We start from the raw sequence: 18,177 nt of genomic DNA on the forward strand, positions 1-18,177 counted from the left end.
GAAAGAAGATACACAACCATGGGATACCCCTGTGTCTTCTCAATGCTGTCGAGCATATGCCTTCTCCTTTGCTCTTCCAACTTAAAAAGACAGCTGCAAAAGTATTCTGAACCTCCTAGTCACCCTATTACCAGCCATGATTCTGGGGATATGATATGATATGATGATATGATATATGATATGGCATTTGTAACGCGCCTATACACAAGTGTTTCAAGGCGTGACGAGGCAGGGAGGGGGGAACAAGGGGAAGACAGACAACAATCCTACTAGGCCAGGTGTCATTCAGATTGCGCAGGGGTAGGGGGAAGGAAAAAAGAGCAAGGGGAAGGGGAGGGGGGAAGTGCTGACCAGGGTAAGTAGAATAAAATAAATAAATAATAAATAAGTAGGGCCAGGTGGTGGCAAGTGCAAGGTAAGTGCAGACAAGTACTACGAGGGGAGAGCTGTAGGGATGCAGAGACAGCCCCGCAGTGCAGGGGTTGCCAGGGAGGCAGTGCAAGTGGAGAGTGGCTGGGCCAAGGACCGAGGTCGGTGAGAGTAGCCCAGGTGCAGGTTCAGAGCAGTTTCAGTGAATAATTTAGCAGGGGAGAGGGGGAGAGAAAGCAGAAGCAAAGAGGAAGATTTTGAGGTGCTTCCGGAACCGAAGATGGTTCTCCTCAAGTTTCAGGGAGGCAGGAAGGCTGTTCCAGAGAGAGGCCCCTGCCGCAGAGAGAGATCTCCCCCCAGCTCGTTGCTTCAAGAAGCGGCTGACCCTGAGGGAGTTGGAGACAGATGAGCGGAGGGCTCGGGAAGGAAAATATTTAGGAAGAAAGAGTTGAAGGTATTTAGGCCCCAGGCCCCAGAAGGCCTTGTGGACAATGCAGAGGGTTTTGAACTTAATCCTCGCAGCCACTGGGAGCCAGTGTAGAGATTTCAGTCCTGGAGAGATATGGTCCCTGGGCTTGAGGCCAAGGACAAGTCTCGCAGTCCTGTTCTGGATGAGTTGCAAAGGGCGGAGAGTGGAGGCAGGCAGATTAAGATAGAGGCTGTTACAGTAGTCCAGCTTCGAGAGAACCAGGGCTCTGGAGACCGTGAGCTTCTGTGGGAAGGAGAGGAAGGGAAGAATACCTCTGAGGAGATGCAGCTGGTAGTGTGACTTCTTAGAGACATCAGATACATGAGGAGAGAAGGAGAGTGTTGAGTCGAAGATGACCCTGAGGTTTTTTGCCTTGCAGGTAGGGGCAGGAAGGGGGCCAAGGGAGGCCGGCCAGAGAGCTGCAGGGAAGGAGGGAGTGGGTGTGCCGATGAGTAGAATCTCAGTCTTACTGGCATTAAGGCAGGGGTCATTGGCGGCACACCATTCCTGGATAGCAGACAGACAGTCGGAGATGAGGGAAGGAGAGGAGGAGGCTGAGGGTAGCCTGAAAATGAGCTGGGTATCGTCCGCATAGCACTGAAAGTTTGGGCAGAGAGTGGCGATGCGGTGGGCTAGGAGTGCCAGATACTGGTTGAACAGCCAGGGAGAGAGATTAGATCCCTGGGGGACACCACAGGTAGAGAAAAAGATGTCAGAGAGGAAGGACCCCAGTTGGACCTGGGAGGGTCGATTGGAAAGGAAAGAGGTCAGCCACGCCAGAACCTGACCAGTGATACCCAGGTTATCGCGGTGACATTTGAGCGGGATGGCATGATTGACCGTGTCAAATGCAGAAGAGAGATCGAGCAGAATGAGAACACAAGGAGTGTTGGAGTCGAGGTTCGAGAGAAGGTCCTCACGGATGTTCAGGAGAGCAGTTTCCGTGCTCCTGGCAGCTTGAAGCCAGATTGATGGTCTTGAAGACTACCAACAGATTCAGCATGGAGGTTAAACTGGGAGATGGCCAGTTTCTCCAGGAGCTTGCCCAGGAAGGGAGTGATGGAGATTGGGCGATAGTTAGCCGCGCAGGAGGGGTCGGAAGAGGGTTTCTTAAGAAGAGGGTGCACAAGGGAGTGCTTAAGGGGGAATGGGAAGACTCCAGAGGCGAAGGAGTGGTTGCAAAAGTCAGCCAAGGCAGGGGCCAGGGAGTCGATGTGGTCCTTGATAGTTTTGGAGGAGCAGGGGTCAACCTGTTTAGATGAGACTTTCATAGATCGGACTTGTCTGGAAACCTCGTCAGGAGAAAAAAGGGGAAAGGCAGAGAAGGAGGGAGGAGGGGTGGCTGCAGAAGGGCCAGAGGAAGAGCCAGGAAGAGATGGAGGAAGGTGATAGGAGGAGAGTGTGGACAGGATGTCCTGAGTTTTAGAGATGAAGTGAGAGGCCAGTGCAGTGCAGAGGGCCTGGGAGGGTATAGGAGAGGTAGAGACTGCAGCAGGGTTGGCAAGCTCCTTGCAGATTTTAAAGAGTTTGGCCGAGTTGTTAGATGCAGAAGAGATGCGGGCTTGGATAAGGGCTCTCTTCTTGGTGAGAACGGAGAGACGGTATTGCCTTTGGAGCAGGCGGCAGGCCAGTTTGTCAGAGGATGTACATGAAGCACGCCATTTCCTCTCTGCCACCCTGCACTTGCGTTTTAGGGTGACGAGATCCGAGTCATACCAGGATCTCGTCACCAGGTGTTTTTATTTTGTGCGAGTTTGTTCATACCTTTTTAACCACTTGTGTGTTGGGTTAGGGTATGTTGTTGGTCCCTGCCATAGAAATGGGAAACTTTCCCTACTCATTATCTTTGACACAAAGCCATTGTCTGCTTCCATAGGGTACAGTGGAAAATAACTACGTCTCATAGAATCCTTTTAAAAGTTGCCTGTTGCAATAAGGTCACATTAACCACCCCTTTGTTTGATGACAGCTGAGATGTGGAGAGCAGGAATGCCCATCTGCTAGGGAATGAGCACCTTAAGGAGTTAAAAGGAAGGATTTTGCAGGGACCGCTCCACGTACCCTGCTTTATGTCATCAGGATTGATGTACAGTGTCTCAAATCTAACCATTCGTATGCAAGTACCAAGTCCATGTCTCCATCAACTATAAACACCTGGATCTCACCCACCCCCCCACCCCCACTCATTAACCGAAAATCTGATAGCTTGCCTCTGAGGTAACTAATCCCAGGGAGAAGGCACCAGCCAATCAGAGGCTTTGGACCATGGGCTGACTTTCACAGTGCAAGTCCACGTTCCCTCCTGTAGTCAGCACTTTTCTCCTTAGGACGTCTGTCAGCCATGGCCTGGTGTCCTTGCAGCCTAACCCTCACCACCTCCACCCTCTCCACCCCACCTCTGCCAGCCTTAACCCCCACTCGCTCGCCCTTCATTAACCCTTAAACTGCACCGTACCTGCTTTGTCATCCTCTGCTCTACCACGGCATTCTCTATTTTCAGATGGCACCATCTCCCGCATCATGAGAATCAAAGCAGGGGCGAGGTCCGAGCCAAATTGCCATTTACCAGACAGCAACCATATCTGCGACCCATATGCACGCTGGGTGTCTTAAAAAAACACAATTAGCATCTCAGTGATTTGCCCTTGAGTGCTGTAGAGAAACCCCTCAACGCTCCCATCAGAAAAAATGCAACCCACTAGGGAAAAAGGCCCAGCACACCTCTTGCAAGGAGAACAAGGCTTATTTCCACAAAAATAAAGATGCGCCAGCAAAGTACTCTGCTGCCACGGAACGTTCTGGCAAAATCAGTACGAGCAACAATTCATGAAGGCACGCAGCGTCATCACCGACATAAATTACATAATGTACAGATACAAATGGCTGGTTGGTTGAGACTCTATATATGCATAGGCTACCTGCTCCATGAGGGATGCCAGGCCATTGGTCCAAGCCCCTTCTTCCCATCTTCTGGGCTCCTCCTTGCATGTCATGAAGCTATAATTAATTCGTGATTATGTAAAGAAAAATAGATCAGACTCTAACCTAATGTGCACCTGGTACTGCAGAAAAGGGCTAAGAGGATACATTGAAGTCATTGCATCTAACCGATTACAGCTCGATTCCATACACGTCAGCACCATTCCAAAGCTCCCCACTCTCGTTTTGGCTATGTTGTTTTACTCTTCCTGGCACCTCGCAGCACAAATCACGTAACCTATGGTCAAAGCAACTGGTCCATGCTTTCTGATCCTTCTTGATCGATTGGGGGTTGAACAGTTTTATGGTCGGTGGTCTGGGACCGACTGGTACATTGGAATGCTGGGAGTCTTGGGATGGGGCCATCTGAGTGCTATTACTTAGACCTAGGACATAGAAGGTCGGAGGCTTGTGCCCTCCTTCTCGTGGGATCGCTTTTCGCAGAGAGCTCTCAACAGCCCGACCCCGTGGCCTTGCAGGGCGCATTACTTCTGGGATACGAATGCTGGCAACCTAAGACAAGGATGGGTCTATAAATCTCTGTAGCCCTGGCCTTTCTCACCAGTGCCCATGAAACAATCTATTCCCTATTCTTGCATGCATACACATCATTTCATGTGCCTTTAGCTACGACCCTGGCTGCAGCACAGCACTAGGCCTCAATTTCAATATGGCTCCTACTATCCCAAGATGGCGTTTGGTTCCCCATGTACACTAGAGCTAAAGCATACACCACCCTCCCTGCACTATAGCCCCTGTCAATAGCCCCCTCACCCTCGGTACAATCACCGAGTCCCTAATGCACACTTCCAGGCCTCTGCCTAATCCGAAAGCACTGTGGGGCCTGAGTGATAATGCCCCCCCCCTTTCGTTAATACTACATTAACAAATTCATATGTGAGCTCCCCATCCTTTTTTAACCTTCTGTCCCTTTCCAATCTTTCAGCCTGCAAGTATGGAGGTGACCCTTCCTTTGGTACCCATGCCCTACACATACGGACCATACGCTTTCCCCCCACTTGTATGCATTACTCAGGGGTACATGATTATATATATATATATATATATATATATATATATATATACCACCATCCCCTGCTAAATCTACCCAGTGTCTAATCCTCGGGGTCAGGTGGGGTAACCAGTGGTGCCTGGGTGACGGCACAGCATTGAAGCTCAAGCTGGCAAATGGCCGGTCACCAACACGTATATGATCACAGGGACCAACATCTTAACGAGCCTCCATCCATCACAAAAACAGGTTATAAAAACCATTCAATCTCCTGTACCCCAGCTTCTGTCTGCATGTGAGTGCAGAGGACATTCTGGGCCCCTATTATGTTGGTGAGGTACCCATTTTTCTGCGTCATTGGGAGGTATGTAGGTGCAACATGAATCGCCAAGCTTTTTGCAGACCCCTCCTTCCATGGCTGTGAGGAGGTCCAGCACGTAGCGATTCTTCAAAGTCATCACGTTGAGGCCTTGTTCAGCGTCATTGGCCAATGAGATCACTTCCCGCCGCACACTCTGATGCCACCTGGCATTCGCAACGGTCTGCACTACCAGTAGCAACAGCAATGCAAAAAAGCTTTCTTCTTTGCTGTAGAGTCGGTATTGATCTGGTATTTCTTTGAATAATTGTGAGAAATCTTGCAATAGATAATTTAATCTTCTCCTCCTCTGCAATTACTCTTTTTTCTCCTTTTTTGGCAAGATACAGAATATGGACTACTGCAGTGAGGATGCAGAACCCTGGTGTAGTTGTTGGAACCAACAAGCCACCTGGTCCCACTATCAAATGTTCTTCAGAGACCACCAGGAGCGCCGAGTGCACTGAGGCCAGCGAGCAGGTGCCCCTCCATGATGGAAATGCCTGTTGGCCGCACACCTAATAGTTATCCATCAGGGCTGCTGTCCCTTTCTTGAGATCTCGGATGTATAACGTCTTGTTGCACCTCCTATTGGACCTCACAAAGATGCTCCCTTCATTGTGCAAACACAGTTCATAGTCTTCCTGCTTTTGCCCTTTCACTGTTTTTTCCATTGCCTCGATCCACATGAGTTTTGCCACTAGCTCATTCCAGTACCCACTGCATACACTGGTCACTTTATCGCTTCTTCTCCGAATCCTACTAGTCCTCCTGCCGGTACGACGTCCTTTTATCGCGGGATGTTTTTTCATGGTGTATTTTACTGTGAGTATTTTGCTGAAAAAACACATCTAATTTTTGGGGGGTTAGAAAAATAAATTGGGTGTGGGGGTACGGAATATAAAATAATTAAAGGGGATGAGTTTTTTCATAAGAAAATCCGTGATAAAAAACCCAGTGAAAAAACATCCCACAATGAAATAACATGGAACCCTCCTGCCAGTAGCTCATGATAGTTTCTTGCTATCTGCTTGCCACAAGCCTCACGCCTTTCAGCTTTAGGTATGGTCTCTGCAGGCACTGCACACTTTGAGGGTTTTGAGCACATTGCAGTTGATCAGGATCCATTACTTCTAGTCGCGTGCTTTGTGCCTGGAAAGTGCATCACAAATCTGCACAAGGTCAGATGGAGTAAACATTGAGCCTCCACAAACGGGGTTTCCTGTGGCATTAATACCTTGGGGGCTCCCGACCCGTGTGCAATCAAGGAAGAAACATAACAGCTTCAACTAACCTTCCCTACTGAGCTCATGTCGCATACCAACTATTACTTAACTCTGGATGGTGCACCTTCTATTTTGTGTAACCCAAGTCCTTGGTATTGATCATATTTGGCCCTTCAATTTGTCTTTTAAAATGTTTCTACCTACCAAAATGTGAAACACTAGGAAAGAAAGTGTCATTTACAGTTACATTAGAGAACACATTAGTAAATAATGATCATGAGCAAATTTGCGATATTCCCCATACGTTGCTGGGTGACAATTGTATCATTAACAGATGTATTAGGCTTTGTATCATAGACCGCAGCCGCTGTATTTATTTCAGTCACATTTGCAATAGTCATTTGTCAAAGAACCATTAGTAAAAGAAGTGTTAGGCAGAAACCTGTGCAGTTCCCTTTGGGAACACTGCAAAAGATTTAGGACTACATGTGTTAGCAGTAAACCCACTTGGTAGCAGTCTGTACCACCCAGATTTACTTGGTAGCTGTGGCTGAGCAGTCAGACATCCCTCGAGAAGAGTTAGGCAGTATGCGAAGTATACAAAATAGGCACTCAGATACAATAACACAAGCAAACACTGACCAGAGCTTTGGTATCACACTGTTTGAAACACTCCAGCACTCTTATTGTAAAACACTCTAAAAACAGTTACTATTATAATATATACAACCCTTATTCCTTATCAGATAAGTCTTAGTAAACACCACTTATTTCCATATAGAGGTGAGCGCTTAACTATAGATGGCACTCCAATAAGTTCATGAAGAAGGGAGGGAAAAAGACAGAATATGGAAAGATACACCACTCTAAGATTTAGGAACACTATTAGCAAGGCAGAAGAGCAAAAGTCACTTATGAGCCAAAAGTCCATAGGCTGGGCCCACTCTTAGAGAGAGCAGAGCACAAATTCGCCCAAGATCACACAGTTACACTAGGCTTAGAAAGTCTTGCAGAGAGTTCGAAAAGAGTTTAGAGAGGCTCAGAAAAGTTTAGCCAGGGTGTCCCAGGCTAACCCAGGTTCGACAGCCGGGTGCTAAATCTACTCCGTACAGTCGGTGGCAAGGGAAGCCAGGCGGGACACGGTACCTTAAGTGGGAAGGATCCTCCAGCGGTGGCAGTTGTTCCTGGCAGCGGGTGCAAATCTCGTTGTCGTCCAGGGGAAGAGAAGATCTCGACTTGGAGGAAAGATGAAGGTCGTTGCACTGCCAGGGAAGAAACCAGCCGCAGAGTTTTCCGGTTAAAGGTATTACCCTTTATTTCGCGATCGTGGTAAAACGTGGTATTCCGGTTGCCGGGGTGCTTGGCACAGGCAAGGCGGCCACGAGATGCGTCGGGAAGGCGAAAAGACGGTGAAACTGGTTATCCCCACCAGTCAAAGGAAGAAGACTCTCCGGCGGGAGATCTCCTCTGTCGTTGGGAAAAGTGGCGAGACGGTCCTGCAGGGCTCCATCGGTGGTGTCGTCGTGGCAGGTCGGCTCAGCTTCTCCCTCTTCGGATTCTTGGGTCCTGGGGCGACTTCTGAAGTTCCTGTCCCCAAAGCCCTGCTTTTATGCAGAAAACCCCCATTCACTCAGCCTAGCTGTCACTCAAACATGCTAAGTGGTGAGCCGGCCGGCTCACCACTTGGGCCAATCAGGACGGAGTGCGACTTGAGTTGCCTAGGCAACTCAGTCCAGGGTGCCTAAATCCCCCTCCACCCCTCCCAAGTACCCCAGACAGAGTGGCACCACTTTGGAGGGCTTCTGTGGAGAAGCCCGCCAAAAAGTGGAACAAAGGGCTCGACTTGGGTTGGAGTCACAGAAGAGAACACAAACGCCATTTTAGAACCGAGTTTTGGCAAAAAATACCAACTGGAGAATTAATAATAATTAAATAAACCGGCGGTATGTTCGAGGCTATCGTAATTAAATAAATAAAGATAGAAGCCTCGAACAATGGAAAAATCCCATAGTGAAATATTCGCGGTTGAATATAAAAAGTAGTATCCACTGCCACCAGCCAAAACTCGATCAGGGGGGACGGAGACGTGCCCCCTCGACTAACAGACCCCGGGGCAATCGAATTGCCCCAGCCAGTACGTCCACAATATGATGGTTTGTACTGGTTCTGTTCAGAATTTAAGACTAGTAAAGTCAATGGTGACTTTACCTGCCCTCAGTCCCAGGGTATGGAGTCTATATTGGGGGGTCACAATGACACCCCTGTGTTACTGCACTGAGGGTGCTGTGTAACACACATCACAAAAACACATGAAGCCCTATGGAGTAAAAGACCCCATAGCCCATTAAACACATCTAGAGTCAAATAACCACACTCAAATCATGCCCAAGAGTGAGGGTAAAAGAGTCACTATTGGCAGGAGAAACAAAATAAACCCCAAAAATCCAGCAAAGCTGCTGGGGGACTCACTAGGTTAGGAAATTCAGCCTAAACAGAGAATTCTCCTTAACAGTATCATAGACCGCAGCCGCTGTATTTGTTTAAGTCACATTTGCAATAGTCATTTGTCAAAGAGCCATTAGTAAAAGATCGGTTAGTACTAGTTGTGTTTCTTATACCTCCTTTTAATAGGACCAACCCATATAAAACTGCACCCTAAATATATTCCTAATCCAAACATAGAAATAGCAACTATACCAGCTACCAAATGCATGGCACATGTACGTGAGGGAAAACACTGTTGTAAGAGTCTTTCTGAAAATGAGAAATGTTGCTTTTTATAAATAAAGTTGTTGGATCCATGTACATCTATTGCGAAGTAAATACAGAGAGAAAAAAGGAAAAGAGAATTCAGTGCAAACAATACACAACAGCGTCTATGTATCAAAGAGGCAGGTTTGTTGTAGAACTTTGAGAACGTGAAGTCAAAAAAATTCCCTGAGGGAATCTTGTGTGCACGAAACGCATTCCCCCATACGTAAATGCAGTGAGGTACTGTGGATCTGGGCGCAGGGTTATGGAGAAGGCAGTGTTTTGAAGTTCCACCATGGTGAAATGGGTTGCCTCTTTCGGGATGCTGCACAATATCGTTGCAGGGTTCGGAACTATGGGAAATTCTGCCTAGACAATGTCCTTTAGAGGGCGAAGGTCCTGTATCATCCTCCAACTCCCCCTTTTGCCTTTTGTGAGAAACCAGAAGCTGCCTCACCCACTGGTCCCCAAGGATCTGTCCTCCAGGTGGCCAGGGCAAAGCCATCGCCATTGGATCCAGACCCTGGGGTGGGACCAGTGCGGGAGGATCACCTGGGTGAGGGGTCTTCGGGGAGTTGGACACCTGATGGCGAGATGCGGTATCCCCTTCCTTTCAACACCTTTACCCTATCCTACCCAGTAGGATATTTAGGAACTGTAAACCCCCCCACTTTTGCCCTACACAAACACTTTCACACGGACAGCCCGCTCTGGGAGAACGCGGACTCACACCAGAGCATTGTACCTGATGTCCCACTACTATGGTCAGACAATTAAATGGTAACCACTCACACCCGACTTCCATTAAGCTTCCCCACATGGATAAAAGGTGGAGCACGATAGCACACTCAGAACGAGGCAAAGCACATGAAGGAACAGTGTGAGACGGCAGCTGAACGAGTGGACTAAGATGGCAAAACCAAGAAGGGTGCCCCTGGAGGGAGATACCCTTGACCTTTCCGCCAGAAAAAACAGTTCCTTTCCAAAGTCCTTTGGATTGAAAGTCATAAGGCCAGGAAACAAGACTGAAGAATCCTGCATTGTGTGTTGAAGATACCCAAAGCCCAACTGTATGGCTGATTGAGTCGGAGAGGAGCAGCTGCTTTGGTCGTACCACTCTTGGCTCCAAGATTAAAGCAACGCCAGTAAGATTAACACAGCCGGTGAGTTGGGGAGAAAGATGCAAGACCGCTCTATTTTGAAGCCAAGGTTGCAAGCATCAACATTGTATAAAGAGCACAAGAAGGAAGATTTGTAATGCGTGTGATGAAAGACGTGAGGAAAGCTGAATTGCTGACAGATGTTTGAACTAAGAGAAGAAAGATAAAACACCTGCAACAGAGTCGTCCGGCACTGCGAGTGTGCTCAATCGAAGGGCTATAAGGTTTTCAGCTAAAAGTGATAAAAAGGAAAAGTAAAAGATGAGAAGGAGAAGAATGAGAAACTAAGTGAATCGAAGTGGTCCTGCAACAGTTTAAGCAAAATCCATCACAACTATCAAAAGTCTTTGATTTTTGCCACAGTCTGAGCCCGAACAAGGGAGACCAAATCAGAACATTGTGTTAAGGGGGCCTGAGCCTGAATGAGGGAGATCCGTGGCCCGAGCCCGATTGAGGGAGACCAATTGTGAATATTGTGCTAAAAGGGGAACAAACCTGAAGAAGAGAGACCCATGGTGAATAGTGTACCCGAGAACTTGTGAATGGGAAAAAAAGAGGGACGAAATTAACCTTAGTGCTGGTTTGTTACATTGAGCCTTCTGCAATTAAGAGACTTTCAATGGTAAAGAGACTTAGGCACAAAAGGCCCTGACAACTCCTGGTACGACTCAGACCTCCCCACCTTTAAACGCAAGTACAAAGTGGCCGAGAGGAAATGGCGTGCTTCATGTACATCTTCTGACAACCTGGCCTGCCGCCTGCTCCAAAAGGCAATACCGGCTCTCTGTCCTCACCAAGAAGAAAGCTCATATCCAAGCCCGCGTCTCTACAGCATCTAACAACTCGGCTAAACTCTTTAAAATCTGCAAGGAACTGGCCAATCCCGCCACAGTCTCTACCTCTCCTGTCCCTTCGTAGCCCTCTGCATGGCACTGGCTTCTCACTTCATCTCTAAAACTCAGGACATCCTGTCCCCACTCTCCTCCTCTCCCCTCCCTTCCTCTACTCCCTGCTCTTCCTCTGGCCCTTCTGCAGCCACCTCTCCTCCCTCCTTCTCTGCCTTTCCCCTGTTCTCCGCTGATGAGGTTTCTAAACAAGTCCTATCTATGAAGATCCACCCCTGTTTCTCCAAAACCACCAAGGACCACATCGACTCCCTGGCTCCTGCCCTGGCTGATTTCTGCAACAACTCCTTCGCCACTGGAGTCTTCCCTTCCCCCCTGGAGCACTCTCTTGTGCACCCTCTTCTTAAGAAACACTCTGCTGACCCCCTTCTGCCGGCTAACTATCACCCAAGCTCCATCACTCCCTTCCTGGGCAAACTCCTAGAAAAGCTGGCCATCTCCCAGCTTAATCTCCACACTGAAACTGTTGGTTGTCTTCATGACCATCAGTCTGGCTTCAGAGCTGCCAGAAGCACGGAAACTGCTCTCCTGAACATCCATGAAGACCTGCTCTCCAACCTTAAATCTAACACCCCGTGTCCTCATCTTGCTTGATCTCTCCTCTTTGAAATGGTCAACCATGCCATCTTGCTGAAATGTCTCTGTGATAACTTGGGTATCACCGGTTAGGCCCTGGCTTGGCTGACCTTTTTCCTCTCTGACCGACCCTCCCAGGTCCAACTGGGGTCCTTCCTCTCCGCTACCTTTTTCGCTACCTGTGGTGTCCCCCAGGGGTTTCACCAGATAATGGAAAGTTTCACTCACTGGTGCATGATTTAGTGGCACCTGTGGCGACCATAAAGATGAATTGCTTAGTGCCTATCTCAGCACCCACTAGGGTTCCTCGTCAGGGTGGGTATTCATGAACAGGACTGGACACGCAAGAGCGTTCTGTGGGCTATGCTAATCAGGATGTGTATTAGTACCTGGGAACATGAAAGGGGTTTCCTCCCATGACACTGACCCTTTGGTAAGGTGCTACCATCCCATTCAGTACTGCATTGGGTCTGGGCATTTGGCCTCCGTACAAGGTGTTCTGCTGGCCAGCTTGGGGTTGCACATTAGCCAGTGCTTGGGCCTGCACGTGTGGGGGTTTGGTGGCAGCTGGGTGTAGGCCTGGTGTATTTCATAAGGTATAGAGGTGAATTTAGGTGGCTTTAGTAGTGCTGGGGCAGGTTCAGTGTATGCGTTTTACACTGCCTGCTTCTACACTCTTGCAAAATGTCCCCACTTCCCACAGCCCAAACATGAGATGTTGCCATACTACCTCTGGGTCTCATTCTGCCGAAACCCTTCTGCTCCCTTGAAATTCTTTGCTTCTGACCCCCTTGGTGTCACTCAGGATACAGATGCGTGAGTCCACCGCCCCACTGCCCGTCCTCTGCTTGGTCAAAACACTGCTATCCTGCGCGAGCTGCCGCCTGCTCTACTGAATTTGTCTCAGTGTTCGACATCACCACCCCCTTCCACTGCTATTTCAGCTAACTTATTCAGCACTAGTTTCGCTTCCTCTGCCTGCAACCTTTGAGCTGTTTCTTTTTCTCGTTCTTTAATCCTTTTGCAATGGTGCATTATAGTCTGAATCATGGCCCAACCCTTCGCCTCTAAACCCACTATCTTTTCAAGCGCTTTCATAACTTTCTTGGGCAATCCCCTCTTGATAACAAAATAGAAAAGAGGAACTGATCGTTCCCACTGGTCACCGCCTCTGCTCGCCACACTTCCTGCACTTTTAAAACGTACTGAGCAGCATCTTCATCATCCCCCATTGTGTTCTGCATTATGGACTGCAAGTCTGGTGTGTCAGTGTACGCCCGCCGCAGTTCACCCACACCTGTGCTGTTAAAGAAGTCCCCATTTTGCGTGTCATCATGTAACTTCACTCCTGGACACCTGGCCTATATCCAAACTTCCCCAGCCTGGTTACCCACAATTGCAACAAGTAAACTCTTCATATCTCCCAACGCCAAAAGTATTCCTGCAGTCTGCTTCTCAAATGCATATAACCACTTCCCAGCCCCGGCAGTATGGGGCAGGAGAGTTTTGATCAAATTATTCTTAGTCATCTGGGCCCACGGCACCCAATGTGCCCACCCGGGTCCCTTATTCAATAACGGCAGTTGAGTGCCCACTCCCTGCTTCGCTTTCCATCCATCACTTCCCTATTTCCTTGCTACCCGCACGGATCTGCTCCCCAATTGCTCGCCCCACAAGGTTTTTTACCCTTGACGTAATTTCTAGAGCCCCTTGTGCCTCACCTTCCTCATCCTCAAATTCTTCCACACCATCCCATTCTCCTTCCTGCACCTGTTGATGTGCTTCCCTGTCTGACCTTACTGTCCCATAGCCTGCAGTTTCTGCCCCTCAATCTCCACTACGTGCTTCTCAACATGCACATTCTTAATAGCAGTGCAATCCAGTCTGAACAAAAGGTCTCCTGCACTCCACCGTCCAACCCACATGCCGGTTTACCCTCCTTCTTTTACTGCCCTCAACCAGGCCACCTTCGCTTGTGTTGCCTCTAATGCCTCCTCTAACTTTTTCTTTGATTTGGTCTCCCGCTGTGTAAGGCTGTTTGGGGTTGGTCGATATGGGGGTGGAGAAGTGGCAGGCGGGGCACATATGTTAGCGTATCCTGTGGCAGGGTGGGCGGTAAGTGGTTAAAGCCCCTATCTAGGCATGGATTGCAGCACTTCCTCTGGTGCGGTTCTGTTTACTATATTTTAGGTGGCACCATCTTCGTGTCAGGGTATCCACCTGGCGGTATTCTCTACATTCTCCACCGTTTTCCACAAATGTAAAATCTATTTTCGCTTATGCAGTGGTTTACCTTTATACTTAGCAGTTAGGAACGTAATCATGTGCACTAATATCCCTCTTAACAGTACCATGCACTGGCAGGGGGCGGGGCATTCCCCTTCGGGTCTCTACTATCCACTGCTTGTGGTACTTCATCTTATCCTTGTACAATGGCAACGCACTACACATGTACTCCAGTGGAGTCATCACCCCCATATTCAAAAGAAGCTTCTAGTTGTGCGTCACACACAATGTTAATATAGCCGTCAATACCAGTCTTCCGTCCCCACCTCCCAGTCAGCCCCTGTCCACCCCACCCCCGTGCACACTTCCACATTTCACACTACTCACACTCGCAACACTTCCGCAGGCCCTCCCTCGGCCTCCACTAAATTTACAATAATAATTCAAAGCACTAAAACAAACTAAAATAATTAGCTAAAACAACAACCACTACTCTGCCTTCTTCCCCCTCCCAAAATATATTGGGGACAGGAAACCGGGCTCTCCAATTATACACAGATCCTACTTTTGTAACCTCCTTATCACAATAGAAAATGGCGCCACCTTCTCCCCTTACTCGGAAAGGATCCCACACTCCTGTTTTCCTTTTTGTTATGTCCTCAATCATAATAATAATTTTAAACACAAAAGTCACCACTTGGCCTTTCACGCTCTTACGTCATCATCACACACTCTACACCTCCCCACTCACTCATCTGCGTGTTCACCCAAGCTCCTCCGTCACAGGGTCCCAATAACGGCCTGCACTCTCCTAGGAGCCGCGCCCGGCTCCAAAGAGCAGACAAGAATTCTGTGAAAATGGCTCCTGTACACCACTGCGGGTTGCACACTTGGGACTGGTCACCGTAGGTGGGCGCGATCCCACCAGAGATGCGGCCTAAAAGCCTCAGTCTTCGCACAGGTCGCTGGTTTCACGTCAGGGGTCACCAAAAATGTTGAGAAAGGCCTCAATGCTCACAACAGAAAAAATGCAACCCACCAGGGAGAAAGGCCAGGCGCACCTCTTGCAAGGAGAACAAGGTTTATTTCCACAAAAATAAAGATGCGCCAGCAAAGTACTAAGCTACCACGGAACATTCTAGCAAAATCCTTAAGAGCAACACTTTATGAAGGCATACAGCGTCACCTGTAACGTAAATTACATAATGTACAAACCCAAATGGCGGGTTGATTGAGACCCTATACGTAGGCTACCTGCTCCATAAGGGATGAAAGGCCATTGGTCCTAGCCCCTTCTGTCCATCTTCTTCAGCGTGGGCTCCTCCTTACGCGTCATCAGGCATGAAGCTACAATTAGTGATTATCCAAGGAAAAACAATGCATGCTCTATCTCTAACAAGACAAGGTCTAAGAGGATACTTGGAGGTCATTGCATCTAAAAGACTACAGCTGGATTCCAGATATGTCAGCGCCCATCCAAGGCACCCCACCCTCATTTTGGCTGTGGTGTTTTACCCCTCCCGGCACCTCGCAGCACAAATCACGTGATCTATGGTGAAGGCAACTGGTCCCTTTTTTTGTGATCTTTCTTGATCGATTGGGAGTTTAACAGTTTTTGATGGTCGGTGGCCCTGGCCTTTACCCACGCTACAATCTATTCCCTATTCTTGCATGCATACACGTATTTCCATGTGCGTGTGGCTTAAGCCGCTGAATCTGGTAGCAGCGCACAACTCTGCCTCAATTTCAATATGGCTGCTACTACCGAAGATGGCATTTGGTTCCCCATGTACAATGGAGCAAAAACATACACCACCCTTCCCGCAAAAACATACACCACCCTCGCACTATATCCCCTGTCAACGCCCCTGTACCCTGCCCAAGTCCCTACTGCACACTTCCAGGCGTCTGCCTCATCCAAATGTGCACGATTGACCTCCCTTCCCAAAAGTGCCGATAGCAATAATACCCGCAGCAGCAGGCTTCACAGGCCAGAAACTGCATCGGGCTCAAGTATTTATCTCGGGCCAGGGTCGTTCTGGCCAGTGAAGTCCTCCGTCACAGATATTATTGCTTAGTTAAAAGTATCCCAAGATGTAATCCGCCAGGTAAAGAGAGATGGTGTCAGTGGCTCAAGGGCAAAATCGCAGCACATTTTCCAGCTGTGTCCCATGAGAGAAATGCACTTCATTCAAGACTAGCTGTCCACCATCCTGGAGGCACAGTAGAGACCTAAATCCGCAAGAAGAGCATCACTTTCACCAGACTTAAAAATGGTAGGATGGCCGCTACTGTGCACCCCTTAATTACTAATAAATACCAACAGGAGGTCAATAACCAGCCACAGCGGTGAACAACAGTTAGAATAGGAAACATAGCCGACAGGAAAGGGTAAAACATAACATGTTTAAAGAAACGAGAGACTGGGGAAAAATCCATTGTTGTACAGTCAAGGCAATCAGTTCTACGAAAGAGAGCATGGCTCAGCAATAAGGGTTACACATAAGCTTGAGACTGGAAGGCGGAGTACACCGCCAGAGGGTGTGTCTTGTCCAGAGGTGTAGTGAAGATACGAGGGTAAGGCTATTAAAAGCTGACAAAAAAAACCCTAAGCAGGGGTTGGAATACCCGCTGTTAGGAGTGTGGGTTAAGACCTCTGTGTTGGCCCAGGAGGCTAGCCCATTAAGAAACCTGGGCTTGTTATCCCTAGGACAAGGACAATGAAGAAGCGAGGATAAAAACCAGTGGATTTCAACTAGCACTGCCTCGTCACCAATGAAGAGCAAGCCATCTTTCTGAAGCGAGGGTCTGCCCAATCAATCGCTGCATCAATCATCATCATCATCATCAAGATACCAATTAAGAAAAACAATCTCATCTTCCGCAGTAAATATTGAATCCACCCACTCGTTCTCCCAAATCACCCTCACATCTTCTTAACTTGGCAAGATATTGTTTTGCTTTTCTAGCCAAAGAAGGTTTACTTGCCACCTTTTTACCAAAGCTATACATCTTCCTTCCTGCTCTCTCAGGTGGAATCGAGATGTACTGATCTATCTGCAGCTGCCACTACTGAATCATGCTGTGGCAGTGTAAGAGGGCGCCGAGGGCCAGAATCCATGCCCTTATGCACAACTGGCTAGTGTTGAAAGGGGGACTTTCATCTCAACCAACCAGATATGGCCATGGACAAGAACCGAAAGAGAGGGCTCGGATAGCGCCATTAGACAAAACAAAAGCCCATATTGGCTGCTTTGATTTTTAAGCGGAATATCAAAGCTTTTCGCCGCGCATCCCATACAATTGGTGAATTCCATCATTGGGTGGGGAGACTCACATAGGCATGTAACCAGATAGGCAGGGAGGCCTTCTGACTGCCATCCCATTCATCGATTTAACAATGTTTTCGTCCTCACCATAGCTTCATAAACCCATGGTTCACATAAATCTGCACCTTCCTTTGGTTCCACGCTTTAGGAGTCCGGGCATTCCTCCGAGCTTGCCCTGGAACTTTAGAAGGCTATTCATTAGTAGGGAGGTTGCACATGAAGACGTGGTTGCGCAGGTCACATATCTGCGCATATACAACCCTCCTCACAGTATCTAGAGTTCAGAGAAAGGTTTAGTTGGAATTAAAACAACAGATTCAATGATAAAGGGAATTTCGATGAGACCATATCCCAGATGGCACAGATGTTTCTCTTGCATGGTAATGGCTTGGGATATATGCTCATAAGTCTAGGGAAGAGAGGTGGTCAACGAGTAGGTCGCGTTTGTTGATGCTCCTTCAACCTCCCAGACCTCTGCCCCATCAGGTCTTGGACCTTTATTCATATTAGCGTTTCTCAGCCCTTCTACGTGGAGCCTGGATGGCCCTTTCCAGGATAATGCTTCTTGACAAGCAAGGGAGAGGACCCACTTGCACAGATCACATTCATAAGACAGATAGCAGTCTTCATTAAAAATGTCATATACACATAAAAATGTGTCATTATCCAAAGCGCTTTACACAGAATTCTTTTTTAAAAAATACAACCGAAATATGTACTCATTTTATCAACATCGTAAGGTTGAATCGACCTTGCCGGGATTCTAATCTGGGCCCTCCAGATAACACACAGATTTCAGCAGTGAGAGCTTAACCCG

General features: G+C 48.2%; 1 protein-coding gene across 11 annotated transcripts in view; it reads right to left on the bottom strand.

Moving 5' to 3' along the window:
- Positions 1 to 18,177, bottom strand: part of GNG7 (G protein subunit gamma 7) — a 796,319-nt gene that overhangs the window by 514,299 nt on the left and 263,843 nt on the right. The window contains exon 1 of one of the 11 annotated variants that reach the window (XR_011302996.1): positions 12,536 to 12,550. The exons of the other annotated variants lie outside the window; for them this stretch is intronic. The gene's annotated coding sequence lies outside the window, so the exon portion shown is untranslated. Of the gene's footprint in view, positions 1 to 12,535; positions 12,551 to 18,177 lie in introns of those variants that run through there. 11 annotated transcript variants of the gene reach the window in all.

The sequence above is a fragment of the Ambystoma mexicanum genome, chromosome 1p (genome assembly GCF_040938575.1).
Source record: "Ambystoma mexicanum isolate Mex_15411 chromosome 1p, UKY_AmexF1_1, whole genome shotgun sequence".
NCBI classification, from domain to species: domain Eukaryota; kingdom Metazoa; phylum Chordata; class Amphibia; order Caudata; family Ambystomatidae; genus Ambystoma; species Ambystoma mexicanum.